Source organism: Suncus etruscus, chromosome 15 (genome assembly GCF_024139225.1).
Source record: "Suncus etruscus isolate mSunEtr1 chromosome 15, mSunEtr1.pri.cur, whole genome shotgun sequence".
In the NCBI taxonomy this organism is placed as follows: domain Eukaryota; kingdom Metazoa; phylum Chordata; class Mammalia; order Eulipotyphla; family Soricidae; genus Suncus; species Suncus etruscus.
Window position 1 is genome coordinate 34,107,703 of NC_064862.1, and position 17,246 is coordinate 34,124,948.

General features: G+C 44.3%; 1 protein-coding gene across 1 annotated transcript in view; it reads right to left on the minus strand.

Annotated features, from left to right (window-relative positions):
• ZNRF3 (zinc and ring finger 3) overlaps window positions 1-17,246 on the minus strand; it is a 184,150-nt gene that overhangs the window by 47,036 nt on the left and 119,868 nt on the right.

Here is a 17,246-nt window from a genome sequence, read left to right on the forward strand (position 1 = left end):
CCAGCCTGAGAACCAGAGAGCCCGGCTGTGATTCAAACACTAAGCACACAGAGTCTGAAAAGCAGAGACAGGAGGGGCCAGGGTGAGGGGCAAGCAGCCCAGGCTGGCAGGAACTGAGTGGCTCCCTGGTAGGAAAATCCGGCCAATGAAGCCGAGCAGGTTCATGGAGTTTCCTTTTCACTTTGGAGGCTTTCTTCTGGCTCTGTCCCTGCCCCTCAGGTCCTATTCAGCACCTCATCAGATCAGTAGAGCTGGGCCTTTGGCTGGCCTGCTGGCGGTGAGGCTTGGAACCAGGGGTGGGAGGTGATCAAAGAAGCCGGCGGCACTGCCGCCACCCCTCATTTCTCCTCCCTATCCGCCCTGCTTGCCCTCCTCTGCCCCCTCAGAGGAGGCCCTGCCAAGGTGATCCAGTAGAAGCCACTGGGGGAAGGGCAAGAGAGAGGCAGCTTTTATGTCTGTCTTTCTGTGAGCAGACACATAAAGCACAGCGTGAGTGCCAACGACATGCTACTAGCAGGTCAGCATGCCTTATTCCGGGCTGTCTTCTTAAACCAGGCAACTGAGCAGCCTGTGACACTGGTGCACTTGGCGAACGTGTGGATGCTCAGATCCTGCGCGCAACAGACTAGCGGCCCAGTGGCAGGCAGCTTGGAGGTCATCTTTCAAAGCAGCCCATCTCCTAACCCTCAAGATGAATTGAAGGGGACACCGAAAAAATTCTCTGAGATATTGAATCCGGTTTCTTTAAAGGAGAGAAAAGACAAGCTGAGATTTTTTTTTAAGCAAGGAAGAGAATATGATGCGATTAGAACCTGTTAAGGAAAACCACTTTCTCACTTTCTGATGAGTATCTTTTCTCGCACTTGGACTGAAAAAGAATCCCACAGTGTCCTATTAGGCTCCAGGCCAGGAGCTAGTGAAAGGCGCCTACTTCTCAGCTGGGCCCTGCTCTCAAGGCCCAGCAGGGCAGGCAGCAGCTCTGACCAGCATCTCTTTAGGAAGGCAATGTTTGGACAGGCCTGTAATTCGAGAAGCCCATTAGGTGCAGTCTCCTTTTCTTACCTTTGTTGGGCTGCCAAAATATTTACTTGACTTCTTAACTCTAAATCTCTGAAACACACCTGAGTGCCTAAAACAGGCAATTTTCTTATTTTCTCTTATTTATAAGAAGAGTGCCCAGCCTAAGCAACAATGACAATAACATAGAGGGATCAAGAGGGTGGGAGCCTGGTAAGAGAAGTAGCTTTACAGAATGCAGCCATTCTAAAGAGTTGGGCGTATATTGGATTTGTATTTTTGGGTGGGAAGGGGAAAGGTTGCAGGACAGCTACACTCAATTCTGCAGCTAAATCTTTCACAAATCAAATCGATTCTATGTTTACTTTGAGGAAAGAATTCATTTACATACCAAGTAAAAGTTCTGGATTATAATCAACTGCATTGTATACTCAAGCCCTCCTGCTTTTGGTTCAGAACATATTGTACTTGGGGGTTACTCCTGGCTGTGTTTAGGAAATCATGAAGTACAGGGGACTGATCCTGGGCCTCCTGCATACAAAGCATGTATGTGCTCAATCCACTGAGCTATGTCTCTAGTCCTCAATTACATTTAATGAAAAAAAGCTACTGGGGGGGGGATAAAAAATATACAAAAGACAGCAACTCTAATACCAAACATCTATGTTACAATTATATAACATGAAAAAATCAATTGCTCAAATAAAAAACAGCATTTGCAGAATCTGAAATGAATTTCTGATAATACAACCCATCTAGAAATAACTAAACTCTATTTCCCACTTTTTTTTTTTTTAATCTCATGCTACTTTGAAAAGTTTGGTATAGGTATGAAGCCACTGTAAAAGCATCTTCCCGTTCTACCAGGTACTTTCCAAGCAAGGCTTTTGTATCATATAAACACCATCAAGAAATCAAAAGAAAAGGAAAAATATACACAAATCATAAGAGAATTGTGAGGAACTTGTATCTAAGGTATATAATTCTTACAACTTAATAGATAAATTTCTAATTGAAAATAGGCAATGGATAGGTATTTCTTCAAAGATGATATACAAGCTTCTTTGTTGTGTTTTGCCTTTTTGGGGGGAGATGGGGCACATACATAGTGCTTTAGTCTTATTCCTGGCTCTGCATTTAGGAATCACTCCTTGTGGGGTATGGAGGACCTTATAGGGTGTTGAGGACCAAACTTCGGTCAACAGTGTTTAAGGAAAACACCCTATCCATTGTACTATTGCTCTAATCCCACATACAAACTTTAAATAAGCACATGAAAAGATGACCCACATCATTCCTCATTAGGGAAATGTAAATCTAAACCACAACAAGAAACCACCTCACACTGCTAGGAAGGCTATAATAAAGAAGGCAGATAATAACAAGCATTGGTGGAGATGTGGAGAAATCAGAAGTGGTTGATAATAATGTAGATGTGTGGTCATTTTGGAAAAACGTTTGGCAGTTCATCAAATCATACCCATAATTCCATTTTTATTTATGTAAGACACATAAAAACCTATAGTGATATAAAATTTTGCACACAAATACCCCCCACCAGAAGCATTGTTCATGATAATCATAAAGAAGAAATAATCTATGTTCATCAACTGATGAACAAAGCATATTAGAATATTACTCAGCAACAAAAAAAGAAGAGGGTTTCATGCAGGCTGCAACATTATGATCATCCTTGAAAGCATTATGAGAAACCAAAGAAATAGGACCCTAATGCCATAGGCTCTGATTCTGTAAAATAAGATTTTATAGTATATACAAGGGACTTGCATCTATAACAGATAAAAACTATGAAATGTTCTAAGATTGACTCTGGTGACAGTTACACAATTCTGAGAATATACCGTAAACAAACAAATTAGGGGGATGGGGTGGTAAGGATCAATTAATGCACATGGCCAGGCATTTGTGAGGCTCCTCTTTTGAAGAATAAAGAATAGAGGCAACTTTGGGGCTATCTCCAGGTACGAGAAATTCTACTCAAGACTAGTAGTACTCTAAATAAAACAATGACTTGATTTTTAATTTTTGATTTCTCAGCCACATCCAGAAATGTTCATGGGCTGCTCGGGATCATAATTACTGCATTCAGGAATTACTTCTTTTTTTTTTTTTTTTTTTTTGGTTTTTGGGCCACACCTGGTGACGCTCAGGGGTTACTCCTGGCTATGCGCTCAGAAGTCGCTTTTGGCTTGGGGGACCATATGGGATGCTGGGTTGGCCATGTGTAAACACATACCTGCTGTTCTATCACTCTTGTCCCAATATTTTCTTTTAATTTTGGGGGGGGATTGGAGTCATCCCTGGAAACTCAGGATTACTCCTGGCTCAGCACTCAGCAATTATTCCAGGCAGTGCTGGGAAAAGCATATGGGATGCCAGGAACCTATCCACTATACTAACTTTTTTCCTTGGGGGTGGTGGTCTCGTACGTGGCAGTACTTGGTAGAATTTAGGGAAACATATGGGATGAGGGGATTGAACCCGGGTCTGCTGCATGCAAAGCAAGCATCTTACCTGCTATTCTATCTCCCTGGCCCTCATTTTTTTTTTAAACAGTTTAAAGTGGCTTTCAAAAGTAAAAAACTCATTAGTTGTTTCTGCTAGCCTTTCCCACCGATTCACTGCACAGTCAGTTTCACAAGGAGAATCATTTATTGCCCTTGCTCAGCAGAGATCCTAGTTCAGTAAAGGGACAATAGCTGGGGCAAGAGATATTACGGGATAAGGCAGTTTGGCCTTGCACGTAGCTGATCCTAATTCAATCCCTGACAAAGCATATGGACTGAACAGCTTTCTCCTAAGTCAGGAGTCACCCTTAAGCTCAGAGCCAAGAATAGTCTCTGGAGCACTGTGGAGCAAAGCAACTGCTGGAAGAAGTCGAGTCAGGCACCCCTAGTCTCAGGAGATGGCCAGCAGCCTGCACCCCTCGAGTTGGCAGACACATTATTTGTTCTATTCATTCTGTTTTCAAAACTCCCTTAATCTTCTCAGTGGATTTTAAATAATGGCTTCAGTTAGCCTTTTATAACTAAAAATATCTCAGATTTAGGAAGAGAAAAAAGTATTGTGCTTCATACAGCCTTTTCAACTAAGAGGTTCCTGGAAAACTTAGGTGAAGAAGCATCAAATTAAAAGTTTGCAACTTTTGGGCCACACTCGGCGGTGCTCAGGGGTTACTCCTGGCTGCCTGCTCAGAAATAGCTCCTGGCAGGCACGGGGGACCATATGGGACACTGGGATTCGAACCAACCACCTTTGGTCCAGGATTGGCTGTTTGCAAGGCAAACGCCGCTGTGCTATCTCTCCGGGCCCATAAAGTTTGCAACTTTTTTTTTTTTTTTTAAGTTTGCAACTTTTAAGTCAGACATGTGACCTTGAAAGTGGTACTAATCTAGGGCTTTCCTTTTATATCATGCCAATCATCTCCTGATCTGATTTCTTTTACTAAGTTCTTCTCTTGCTTCCTTTTCTAACCAAATATGGGAGGCATTTATTCGGGTGCTCCTTAAAATAAACCCGATGAGCCTTCTAAACTTCTCCAACATAAAACTCACCTTGACTCACCTTAGAAAGAGGCTTCTATTTATGATAAGGAATATGCTTAGAGAATGGAGGAAATAAGTTACTTTTTTTTTGGGGGGGGGGGGCGGGGGTCACACCTGGCAGTGCTCAGGGGTTACTCCTGGCTGTCTGCTCAGAAATAGCTCCTGGCAGGCACGGGGGACCATATGGGACACCGGGATTTGAACCAACCACCTTTGGTCCTGGATCGGCTGCTTGCAAGGCAAACGCCGCTGTGCTATCTCTCCGGGCCCATAAGTTACTTTTTAAATTTTTGGTTTTGGGGCCACAATAGGCTGTGCTTATGGCTTATGACTGGCTCTGAGTTTAGGGATCAACACTGGCAGATTTTGGGGGACCATATGTGGGCAAGAGATTGAAACCGAGTTGGCCACTTGGCCACATACAAGGCAAGTGCCTTATCCATTGTACTATTGCTCTGGCCTTTGAGTTTACTTCTTTACATACATATACACACACCTACAGTCTTTGAGTTTACTTCTTTACACACACACACACACACACACACACGTTGGATTTTGGGCCACAACCCCACGTTGGATTTTGGGCCACACCTATCAGTGTTCAGGGGTTACCCCTGGCTCTGAGCTCAGGAATCATTCTTGGAAGAGTGCAGGAGACCACACTGATGGCAGGAAATCAAACTCAGGTTGGTCATGTGCAAGGCAAGCACCCTACCATTGTACTGTTCTTCTAGTCCTGCAAGTTTACTTTTTAATCATCACAACCATCTCTGCAGAAAAAGATATAGAACAGAAGAGGTACAGAGAGGTTAACAGACCTGAAGTTAGCCATCTACTATCCAAGCAAAATTATGACTCACACAAAGGCCTTATGGCTTTAGCAACTGGGCTTATTGCTTCCTCCCTTGAAACATGATATGTTCTAAGACCATGCACATCAGCGGAATGTGTCACAATAGCCAGCATGAATTTGTAATATCGGAGGGGTGGAGAAAAAGATGAAGAAATCAAGGTTAAGGCAGATTCTCTTAGGAAGAGACAGTTATTAGGGCTATACCACTGACCATCAGAGGCAGATGAGTATTTACTGGGTCTGAGGGGAATGTTCTAGACACTGCAGGATATTGAACAGCATCTTTTTTTTTTTTTTTTTGTTTGGGGCCACACACAGTGATACTCAGGGCTTACTCCTGGCTCTGTATTCAGGAATCACCTTTGGCAGGTTCAGAGGACCATATGGGATGCCAAGGATCAAACCCGGGTCAGTCATGTGCAATGCAAGTGTCTTAACTGTGGTGCAATCACTCTGGCATCTGAGCAGCATCTTGGCTTCTATCAATGGGTGACAGCAGCAACCTCTGTCTATCTACTACTGCCAGATGTTTTCTCTTCTAAATAGAGGTTACTCCAAGCACTATTTAGGGAACCAGGCAATGCTAGGCATATGCTCTATCACTGTATTATCTCTCTAGACTTAGCAGGTATTTTTTTCTTTTCTTGGTTTTTGGGCTATATGTTGGCTGTGCTCAGCACTTACTCCTGGGAGATACTTGAGGGGACCATAAGCAGTGTTAGGTTCAATCCCAGGGTCAGCAGGATGTAAAGCACCTTAACCCCATGTACTATCTCTTTGGCTCCCTTTTAAGACCAAAAGATGTCCTCAGACATTGTCAAATGTCCCCTAGCTTGGGTGGGTGGGGGGAGGCAAAATTGAGAACCATATGAAAAGAAGACTTGAATACTATGCTATGGGTGAGATTTGACACAGCAAATGACCCAGTCACTATGGGCTCGGTATATCTAAGTGCTTTGCTGATGGGAAGAGGTAGCCTACAAGATCAGTTACTGACCTCTGAGAGTTACTATATTGTCAGTTACCTCCGCTCCTTTTCTATGAGTCAGAACTCGGTCCCACCACTCTTCAGACTCAGGTATGCTGGACTTGGCCCAAGGACAGGGTACTCAGGCTGCCTAAGAAATGCACGCCTGTGACCAAAAACTCAAAAAAGAATGGCACATTGAGGGATAAGCCTCCCACATCCTCCACACCTACACAGTTTAGAAACAATGGTGTAGCTAAACCCAAGGTCCTATAAGTTCCTGCCTCAAGTAAAATGTGCCCCCAACCTCCTCTCTATTCCTGCCAAACCAGACAACCTTGTTCTGGAAGATAAGGCCAGAATTAAATTCCAACACAATCATCAAAGATACTAGAATTTTTTTTTTTTTTTTTTTTTGGTTTTTGGGCCACACCCAGTGAAGCTCAGGGATTACTCCTGGCTATACGCTCAGAAGTCGCTCCTGGCTTGGGGGCCCATATGGGACACCGAGGGATCGAACCGCCATCCATCCTAGGCTAGTGCTGGTAAGTATGCCTATCCAATAGATCCAGAGTTGCAAACAAATATCATGGGTGAGGGGCTGAAGAGATAGCATGGAGATAGGGCATTTGCCTTGCATGCAGAAGGGTGGTGGTTTGAATCCCAGCATTCTATATGTTCCCCCCAGCCTGCCAGGATCGATTTCTGAGTGCAGAGCTAGGAGTAACCCCTGAGCGCTACCGGTGTGACCCAAAAACCAAAACCAAAAGCAAAAAAAAAAACCCCAATGGGGCCAGAAAGATAACATGAAGGTAAGGGATTTGCCTTTCATGCAGAAAGTCAGTGGTTCGAATGCCTGCATCCCATATGGCCCCCCTCCCCCCCACCCATGACTGCCAGGGGCAATTTTTCAGTGCAGAGCCAGAAGTAACCCCTGAGCGCTGCCGAGTGTGACCCAAAAACAAACAAAAAAAAGAAAAAACCCCAAAAACCAAATTTCTTGGGTGAAAAAGTAGAAGAGTTTAAGAAGTCCTGACTAGGGCCTGAAGAGATAGCACAGCGGCGTTTGCCTCACAAGCAGCCGATCCAGGACCAAAGGTGGTTGGTTCGAATCCCGGTGTCCCATATGGTCCCCAGTGCCTGCCAGGAGCTATTTCTGAGCAGACAGTCAGGAGTAACCCCTGAGCACCGCCGGGTGTAAAAAAAAAAAAAAAAAAAGTCCTGACTAAAATATTTGGTCCTCTTTTGTATTTTAAATAAATTGTTAGGAAGTCTAAAGAGGGGCCGAAGCAAGAGCACAGCAGTTTGCCTTGCACAAGACAATCCAGGACGGGGCCCAGAGAGATAGCACAGCGGTGTTTGCCTTGCAAGCAGCCGATCCAGGACCAAAGGTGGTTGGTTCGAATCCTGGTGTCCCAAATGGTCCCCTGTGCCTGCCAGGAGCTATTTCTGAGCAGACAGCCAGGAGTAACCCCTGAGCACCGCCGGGTGTGGCCCAAAAACCAAAACAAAACAAAAAAAAGACAATCCAGGACGGACCTGGGTTCAATCCCCGGCGTCCCATATGGTCAGGAGCGATTTCTGAGCGCATAGCCAGGAGTAATCTGAGCGCCACTAGGTGTGGCCTAAAAACAAAACAAAAAGTTTAAAGAACATTTCTTTTTTTTTTTTTTTTTTTTTTTTTTTTGTGTGGTTTTTGGGTCACACCCGGCAGTGCTCAGGGGTTATTCCTGGCTCCAGGCTCAGAAATCGCTCCTGGCAGGCACAGGGGACCATATGGGACGCCGGGATTCGAACCGATGACCTCCTGCATGAAAGGCAAACACCTCACCTCCATGCTATCTCTCCGGCCCCTTAAAGAACATTTCTTTGGGTTATATAAGTTGATATGCATTGTGTTAAGAATTTAAACAGAAATATTTTTTTTTTTTTTTTTTTTTTGGTTTTTGGGCCACACCCGGTAACGCTCAGGGGTTACTCCTGGCTATGCGCTCAGAAGTCGCTCCTGGCTTGGGGGACCATATGGGACGCCGGGGGATCGAACCGCGGTCCGTCTCCTAGGCTAGCGCAGGTAAGGCAGGCACCTTACCTCCAGCGCCACCGCCCGGCCCCTAAACAGAAATATTTGAAGCAGAATTTATTTCAAGCACCAACATTCCGTTAGCTGTCAAAGCAATGAAGTCACTAAACAAAATGAGTCTCTGGAAAACTCTACCAGAAACTTGAGGGAAAGAGAGTGAAAATAGCAAATATGATTTCTGTGCTATTATGAAAATAGTATGATCCAGTGAGAAGCTACTGGGAAGGAGGATGGGAATCCCGAAGGGTCCCCTTACCATAATTCAGACTGTTTACTAAATTAACATCTATGCCAAGTTTACTAGTTGGACTTTTATCACAAAATCCATAGAGATACTGTCCAAAAAAAGCAAACTCAAATTCAGAATGATGATGCAGTGATTCCCTTTTCTGGATTGTTTGAGTCCTTTTTTTCTTTAAGTACCAACTACTGTCTATTGTGATATATGACAAGACCTGGCTAAAATCTGGTGAAGAAATTCAAATATTCAGGTTGCAATTGCTGTTGTTTTCTTTTATGTCATAAAAAGAGGGCATAAATAAGTTATTTTCCACTTACCCAAAATCTCTATTGGAAAGCTGTTCTTTAAAAGATAAGGAGCAGGTACAAGGCCCAGGTTCAATTCCCATCATCAGGGATCGAAACGTGGTGGTGGGGGCAGAAGAGAAGGAAGAGGAAGAGTTGAAAGTCAGAAAGATAAGTGGTTTAGGAGTAGCTTCATGGGCCAAGGAGGATTTGATCTGCCCTAAATTATTTGTGACCTGTTTTCTGAAACAAGGATTTGCTTCCCACCAGGACCCAGTAAATTAAAATTAGTCAAACTGATGAGGGAGGTTATACTCCATTCACAATTTTCTTTATTTTCTATATTGTGTGCCCCTCAGTGGCATTTAAGTAAATTCACATTACAGTGTTACCATTATCATCATCCACTGCCAGACAGCGTTTGTTTTCTCAACTGAAATTCTGTGTCCATTGAACAAATTCCCTGTTATCCTCTCCTCCCACTCTTTGTCTATGTAGAGCTAGTTAAGCAATATCACTTTCAGTGTTAAAAGAAACGGAATAATGAGGGAGGGAGATAGGAAACGAGGCTGTCCACATAGTTGCTACTTTATTACACAGTCCCTTCAGTTGTGCCAGGCTCTATCAGCACTTAATACCCACCCCCCTCAGAGTACTGTTCCCATTTAATAAAGAAATATGGAGGGGTTGTGTATCAGCTATGTCAAATAGCTTCATGGGTTGGAAATGGGATTGAAACACAGGATGGTTTGATTCAAAACTTATCTTTTTTTTTTTTTTTTTGGTTTTTGTTTTTGGGCCACACCCGTTTGACGCTCAGGGGTTACTCCTGGCTATGTGCTCAGAAATCGCCCCTGGCTTGGGGGGACCATATGGGACGCCGGGGGATCGAACCGCGATCCTTCCTTGGCTAGCGCTTGCAAGGCAGGCACCTTACCTCCAGCGCCACCTACCCGGCCCCTTTTTTTGGTTTTTGGGTCACACCCAGCTGTGCTCAGGGGTTACTCCTGGCTGTCTGCTCAGAAATAGCTCCTGGCAGGCACGGGGGACCATATGGGACACCGGGATTCGAACCAACCACCTTTGGTCCTGGATCGGCTGCTTGCAAGGCAAACGCCGCTGTGCTATCTCTCCGGGCCCGATTCAAAACTTATCTTAAGCATGATATGAACCCTCCCACTATTACCCAAGCATCCTTAAGAATTTTTTTTTTTTTTTTTTGGTTTTTGGGCCACACCCGGCGGTGCTCAGGGGTTACTCCTGGCTGTCTGCTCCTCAGAAATAGCTCCTGGCAGGCACGGGGGACCATATGGGACACCGGGATTCGAACCAACCACCTTTGGTCCTGGATCGGCTGCTTACAAGGCAAACGCCGCTGTGCTATCTCTCCAGGCCCATCCTTAAGAATTTTTAAAAAGTGATGAGGAAATATCACAAGGTCTTTATTTCTTTTCAGTGTAGGTTGTTTAAATGAATGTAAAGATTCAATTCTTGGGGGCCGGGCGGTGGCACTGGAGGTAAGGTGCCTGCCTTGCCTGCGCTAGCCTAGGACGGACCTCGGTTCGATCCCCCGGCGTCCCATATGGTCCCCCAAGAAGCCAGGAGCAACTTCTGAGCGCATAGCCAGAAGTAACCCCTGAGCGTCACAGGGTGTGGCCCAAAAACCAAAAAAAAAAAAAAAAAAAATTCAATTCTTCTTCAGCCCTCTCAGGTCCCCATGCCTACTGCTGCTTCTCCAAAGTCTATAAAGCAGTTAGTTCCTCATACTCAAGAGCAGAGCAATTCCCCCACCCCTCCTACACTGCTAGCTACGTCTAAATATTGCTTAGAAGTGAAAATAGAAAAAGAATATAAAGAGTGAGGAATCTGAAGATAAAGTTTTTGGGGTTTTGTTGTATTTTGTTTCTTGGGACACATACAACACACTCAGGGGTTACTCCTGGCTCTGTGCTCAGAAATCGTTCCTGGCAGGCTCAGAGGACCACATGGGATGTCGGGATTGAACCTAGGTCAGCCACGTTCAAGGCAAACGTCCTATTGCTGTGCTATTGCTCTGGCCATGAAGACAGAGTATAAGTGTCCTCAGCACTGTCCCTGGATTGAGCCTTTACTATATCATTTATAAGAATTGAAGTCTGAGCACATCTAGTTCCTGGAAACATTCAGCAGCAAAAAGTAATTCAATCCTCCTCTGTCCGACCAGCACACATCACACTGACAATTAAATATTCCCCAAACTAGATCCCACAGCACCTGTCTTGTCACTCAGTAGCTCCCCACTTTCTCTAAGGAATGAAGATCAAACCACTCAATTTGAAACCTCTGCTTTCCCCCTAAATTTTCAAGTCCTCTTGAAACTCTTGCTCTTTCCTTTTGCCCTGTTCCTGGAGACTATTTCCTTGTCTCTTCCAGTCTCTAGCTCTTCTGGGATCTTTCTCATATGCCCCTTTCCAGAAAACCCATTTGACCCCAATGGTCTACTTCTCAAACACACTATTCCCATCTAAGGGAGCAACAGGCACTCAGCTTCAGATATGAAAAGGATGTGGGGGCCAGAGCGATAGTATAGCAAGGAGGTACTTTCCTGGCACTCAGCCAAAAACGTTCAATAAATTGGCATCCCACACAGTTCCCTGAAGACCGTTAGGAGTGATCTATTTTGTGCAGAGCCAGAATAAGTCTTGAGCACCAATGGTATGGCCCCAAAACAAATCAAAGTCAAAACAATAACAACAAAACACAAAACCAAACCCAAGAAGAGATCTGGCCCTTCATAGACCACATGAACCAGGCAGTCCCTTCTAAGTATGGTATCTCAATGAGTCGGGATAAATGGAGGCCATAACTCTGATTTTTAATCTTAAACATGCTTGATGGCTGTAAGGGATTGCTTAGGGAACAGTAGCCCAGTGCTGACCCCACCCCCAAGCTTTTTTCCAGAAAGCACATCTACTCACTCTCTATACATTGCTGACCAGGAGTTTCAGTACATCGGAGGCCTCCTAGCAGAGCTGACCAGCCTACAGGTCTACCTACCTTTGCTCAATGTAAATTTCTTTCTTTGGAATCCTTTGGATCCAACAGTGCAACAATATTGGGCCCAGGGATCTTGGTGGTTGTATCTTCCACCAAAATGGTGAATGAAGCGGGTGTTGCCAATAAGAAAGATGCGTTCAGGGAAGACTAGGGGAGGGGCCCTAAACGCTGAATGCTCAAGCTGGCTATTCTCAATAAGAAGCACGCCGACAGCTTAGATTTGCTCATTGCTGTTTGGGCTCCTCTGAGTAAAGTTTCTTCTCTACATGGTTCAAAGCTGGGTTCCTATGAAACAAAACCAACAGTCCTAACTAAATAATCAGTCACTACTAAAAAGCACCTTTTTTTTTTTTTTTGGTTTAGTAAAATATTTTTTCTTTAGAGAAATATAAAGAGAGATAAAAGGGAGAGTGGTAAAGAGGGGGAACACACTGCAGGTTGTGAGGCGGGTAACAGAGAATGGCCAGTAACCTATTTTTATTTAGAAAAGCTGGTAAACAGAAGAAAGAGATGGCAAGTGGAGTAAAATATAAATAAACAGGAGAACTGTCTTGTTTTCAGTGATGGAGGGAATGGCTTGGTCTTAGGCAATATTCTCTCTGTGTGGGGCTCAATTTCCTCATGGTCAAATGGAAATCTGGAAATGATCGGATTTAGGCTGACCATGAAAGAAGATGCTGCATATTCATTAGCAGCTGCTTTTATACCCTCAATAGGTATTTACTACCCTCTTCTAGCACCTTCATCATAATTTGAAAGACAGCTTGAGCCCTAGTGAGAGGAAGACCCCTTAAGCTGAAATTATCCCTTTTTGTGGGGGTGGAGAAGGGAGATGGACTGAGCCACACTTGGTGCTGTTCAGGGGTTACTCCTGGAGTTGTTCGGTGGATCATAATGTGGTGCTGAGGTCTGAATCAAAGTCAGCCACGTGCAAAACATGTGTCTTAACTCTTTTTTTTTTTTTTTTGTTTTTTTGGGCCACACCCATTAGATGCTCAGGGGTTACTCCTGGCTACGCGCTCAGAAATTGCCCCTGGCTTGGGGGGACCATATGGGACGCCGGGGGATCTAACCGTGGTCCTTTCCTTGGCTAGCGCTTGTAAGGCATACACCTTACCTCTAGCGCCACCTCGCCGGCCCCTCTTTTTTTTTTTTTTTTTTGGTTTTTCAGGACACACCCGTTTGATGCTCAGGGGTTACTCCTGGCTAAGTGCTCAGAAATTGCCCAACTTGGGGGGACCATATGGGATGCCGGAGGATCGAACAGTGGTCCTTCCTTGGCTAGTGCTTGCAAGGCAGACACCTTACCTCTAGCATCACCTCGCCAGTCCCATTAACTCCTGTACTATCTCTCGGAACCTGAAATTACCTTTCTTTTTTTTTTTTTTTTTGGTTTTTGGGCCACACCCTGTGACGCTCAGGGGTTACTCCTGGCTATGCGCTTAGAAGTTGCTCCTGGCTTCTTGGGGGACCATATGGGACGCCGGGGGATCGAACCGCGGTCCGTCCTAGGCTAGCGCAGGCAAGGCAGGCACCTTACCTCCAGCGCCACCGCCCGGCCCCGTCTTTTTCATTCTATTTTCACTTTCTAGGACTTAAAAACAGTCACAGGTTTTTCAATGCTACCACTAGCATCTCTTAAAACTAGAGTAGAGTAGCAATAAAAGATCTTAAATACAATACAGAAGTCCAATATAGTACTACAGTAAAGGAGTGTCCAGGCTCTTACTAGCCGGGGTCTCAAACTAGCGGCCCATGGGCCACAAATGGCCCTCTGTACAACATTTTGTGGCCCTGCCCTGGAGGAATCTTTTTTTGTTCTGTTTTGCTTTAGTTGTCTGGGTCACACCCCCCAATGTTCAAGGCTTACTACTGACTTTGCACTCAAGGATCACCCCAACTTTGCCTCCTACAGCCCACAGGTAAATTGAGTTTGAGACCCCTGCGGGAAAAAGAGAAACCCAGAAAGCTGAAGAGATTTGTCCAAGCCTGAGGTGCAGTTTGGCATGGTCCCTGGTCTACTGTGTCCTTAGGATATTCACCCTCACTCCAACTCTGCCTTCCCAGCTGATCCATTTGTCTGCATAGCCTCCTTCAGAATCAAAAAGATTACCAAGGGATCATAATCATTTTTCTCTCCTGAGTTTATAGCATTCCGTTCTACGAGTTCTAAAGCAATTATGTCTTTTGCTTTTAAAATAAGACTTTATTTGAACTCCTGGAGAGGTATTTACTTTTTTTTTTTTTTTTAAATTTAGGACATTCCTCTCTTATTCCAACGTTTTGCCCTATGGCATTTTCTGTGGGCGGGTGGATGATGAAGGTGAAAGAGGAGCCTGTGTCTGGCTTTCTCCAATTCCCACAGGCTTTTTTCTGAACACCTGACAGAAGAGTCCTCCCTTCGATGTTTTCCAACAAGTCTCAACATTTATACAGAGGTATGGCGGAGTTCCTCCTCCCACTCCCACATCGACTTGGCTTTAATTTTTGCTTTCTGTGCCTCCCTCCATAGCCTGTACTTCCTTATTGCGCTAGCCACCAAGGGGACACAAATAAAAGCCTGGATGTAGCTCAGAGGCAGAATGCATGCCTTGCATGTGTGCAGCCCTGGGTTCATTCACTGGCAGATGCACATATGTGCACGCACACGATGGAAAGCCATGCTATTGGTAGCAGATCAGTATGACCTTGAAATCAGTTTGTTTTTCTTTACTTGAATACCTTGTCTGCCCTTGGGAGCTCAGCAAAGAACAGAAAACACAGTTTGTAATTAATAAAATGAAGCTAACCACAGATATACTTTAAAAAGATGAGGGGCCGGAGAGATAGCATGGAGGTAAGGCGTTTGCCTTGCATGCAGAAGGACAGTAGTTCGAATCCTGGCATCCCATATGGTCCCCCGAGCCTGCAGGAGCAATTTCTGAGCGTAGAGCCAAGAGTAACCCCTGAGCACTGCTGGGTGTGACCCAAAAACCAAAAAAAAAAAAAAAAAGAAAAGATGAGAAAAAGAGGGAAAAAGAGGACATGAGAAGGGGAGAAAGAGGGATGTTTGACTTGTCTGACCTACTACACCAACCAAGGACGTGGGGCTAGGAGCAATACCAGACAGTACTCAGGAAATACTTCTGGTTCTGTACTCAGGGGATTATTCTGAGGTGCCAGGAATTGAGCTGGGTTGGCCACATGCAAGTTACATGCCTTAATTCCTATAATAGATCTCCACTTCAACCCCAAAGCAGGTTTTAAACAAACATTAAAGTGTCTTGCTTTGTCTAGTCCAAGCCTTTTAGCTAATGATTTTATTCAGGTGATAAGCCAAATTTCAGTAACCACATGTAAATATTGCTTGGCTACCACAGGCCTTTCCACAGGGGTGCGAGCATACGATGATGCGGGAGTGTGCTATTGCTTACAACCAGATAGAACCACACACTAGCTTTTGGGTCCCTGTATTCAATAAATATTTGGTGAATGAATAAGCCCAAGAAGTACTTAATGATTCAATATGTGTCTGAGGTTTTTATTTCCTCCCCCTGGTGGCTCAAGCCAAACTATACAAAATTTTCCAAGTAAAATCACTTCATGGTTGTTCCAGGTATAGGAGGAAACAACTGGGTTCTCTACGCGCCTTCTACTTCATTAAGCCATAAGAGAACAATGGGGGCGTCTCTGGGAGCTCATTCCAAACAATTTACAGACACAGCTGTCACAGGGCATAGCAAACGCACCCAAGTTGCTGAGGTCTGCAGAACAACAGCATATATGTGGGAGAAAATATTATATTAGGAGTGTAATACCCACAAGGAAAGCACTGTTCATAACCTTTGGGTGTAGCTGGCATTTTTCCTAAGAAAACACTCAGGAAAGATTCGCAAGGGAGTCACTGCTCTCTAGCACCATTAAACAATTTTTGCCAACTATTTAAAGGATGAAGTACCAGGGCCCAGGTCACTGAAACCACCTGGGTTCAACTTTGTGAACTGTAAGCCAACAAAGTAATACTTTCTGTGGAAATTATGAAGTTCTCCTCGGGGCAGAAGAACTTTGTAAGTGCTCAGAGGCTACTCAGTGGGATGTAAAAATGACAGATTAGATTCATGATGATCTCTGGGGCCAAAAGTTTTCAAGAGAAAACCTGTTGGAATATTTTCCAATTCTAGTAGTACTCCCCTTAGAAATTTCTCTCCTCTCCTCCTCTCCCCACCTCTCTTTCTTTTGTGGTACTGAGGATACAAATCCAGAAGCTCTCAGAGTCTGAGCCATGTCCATAACCCTCTCTTCAAAAATACCACTTCTTTGACCAGAACCACCCCAAAAACTTTCTGCAAAGCCTTTCTCTCAATTATTTTACTTCTTCCTCCTCCTCCCCTTCTCCCTCCTCCTCCTCTTCCTCCTCCTTCTTTTTGTGGTGATGGGAACTGAACCCCAGTCTCATATATGTTATGACTATGCTGTACTGCTGAGCCACCTTCTTGGCCCCAGACTTTCCCTTTAACAAAATGACCCAATTAAAACAGGTTACCTATCATATTTTGATATCATTGATAGAAGGGTTCCCAAACTGAATTCATTTCTAAATTATAATGTAATCAGAGGAAAAAGTGACTCTCCTGGCTGAAAGAAAAAAAGGGGGGGGGCACTATTTTTAAGTTATTTATAAATGATGAGAATAGCCAATGGCAGAAAGATTTTTTGAGCTCTAACTATGAATAGATGTTTGTTTCTCCTCTCACTGCCTGGCCATCTTATATTAAGTAAATTCTAATACAGAACCACAGTTGCTGTCTGCCATTCTGAAATCAAAAGCTTGAAAGCCCAACAGTTTTCTTATAATTTGCTTGAAAGCAAAGTTTAATATATGTAAACTCCTTTGGAGGCAATGCTGCCCTGAACTAACACCAGACTATTTTAGGGTTCAGTCATCCCACTTGATGTTAGTAGCCAGAGAGTTGACTACACAAATATGCATGTGCTTGATTACACAGTGTTGCCCAGACCTCCTGGAAGTTACTTAATGAAAAATATATGCACCTTACTACCTTTCTAAACTTCCCAATCTCAGAATTCCAGAAAATCTGGGCCCTAGGGTATAAGATAAACTAAGGAGTTATCAGTCCACTTCACAGATAAGAAACCAAGATTTCCCCGAGGAGAAGTAACAAGCCCAAGGCCACCCAGAGGCTAAGAAGTGGAGCCAATTCT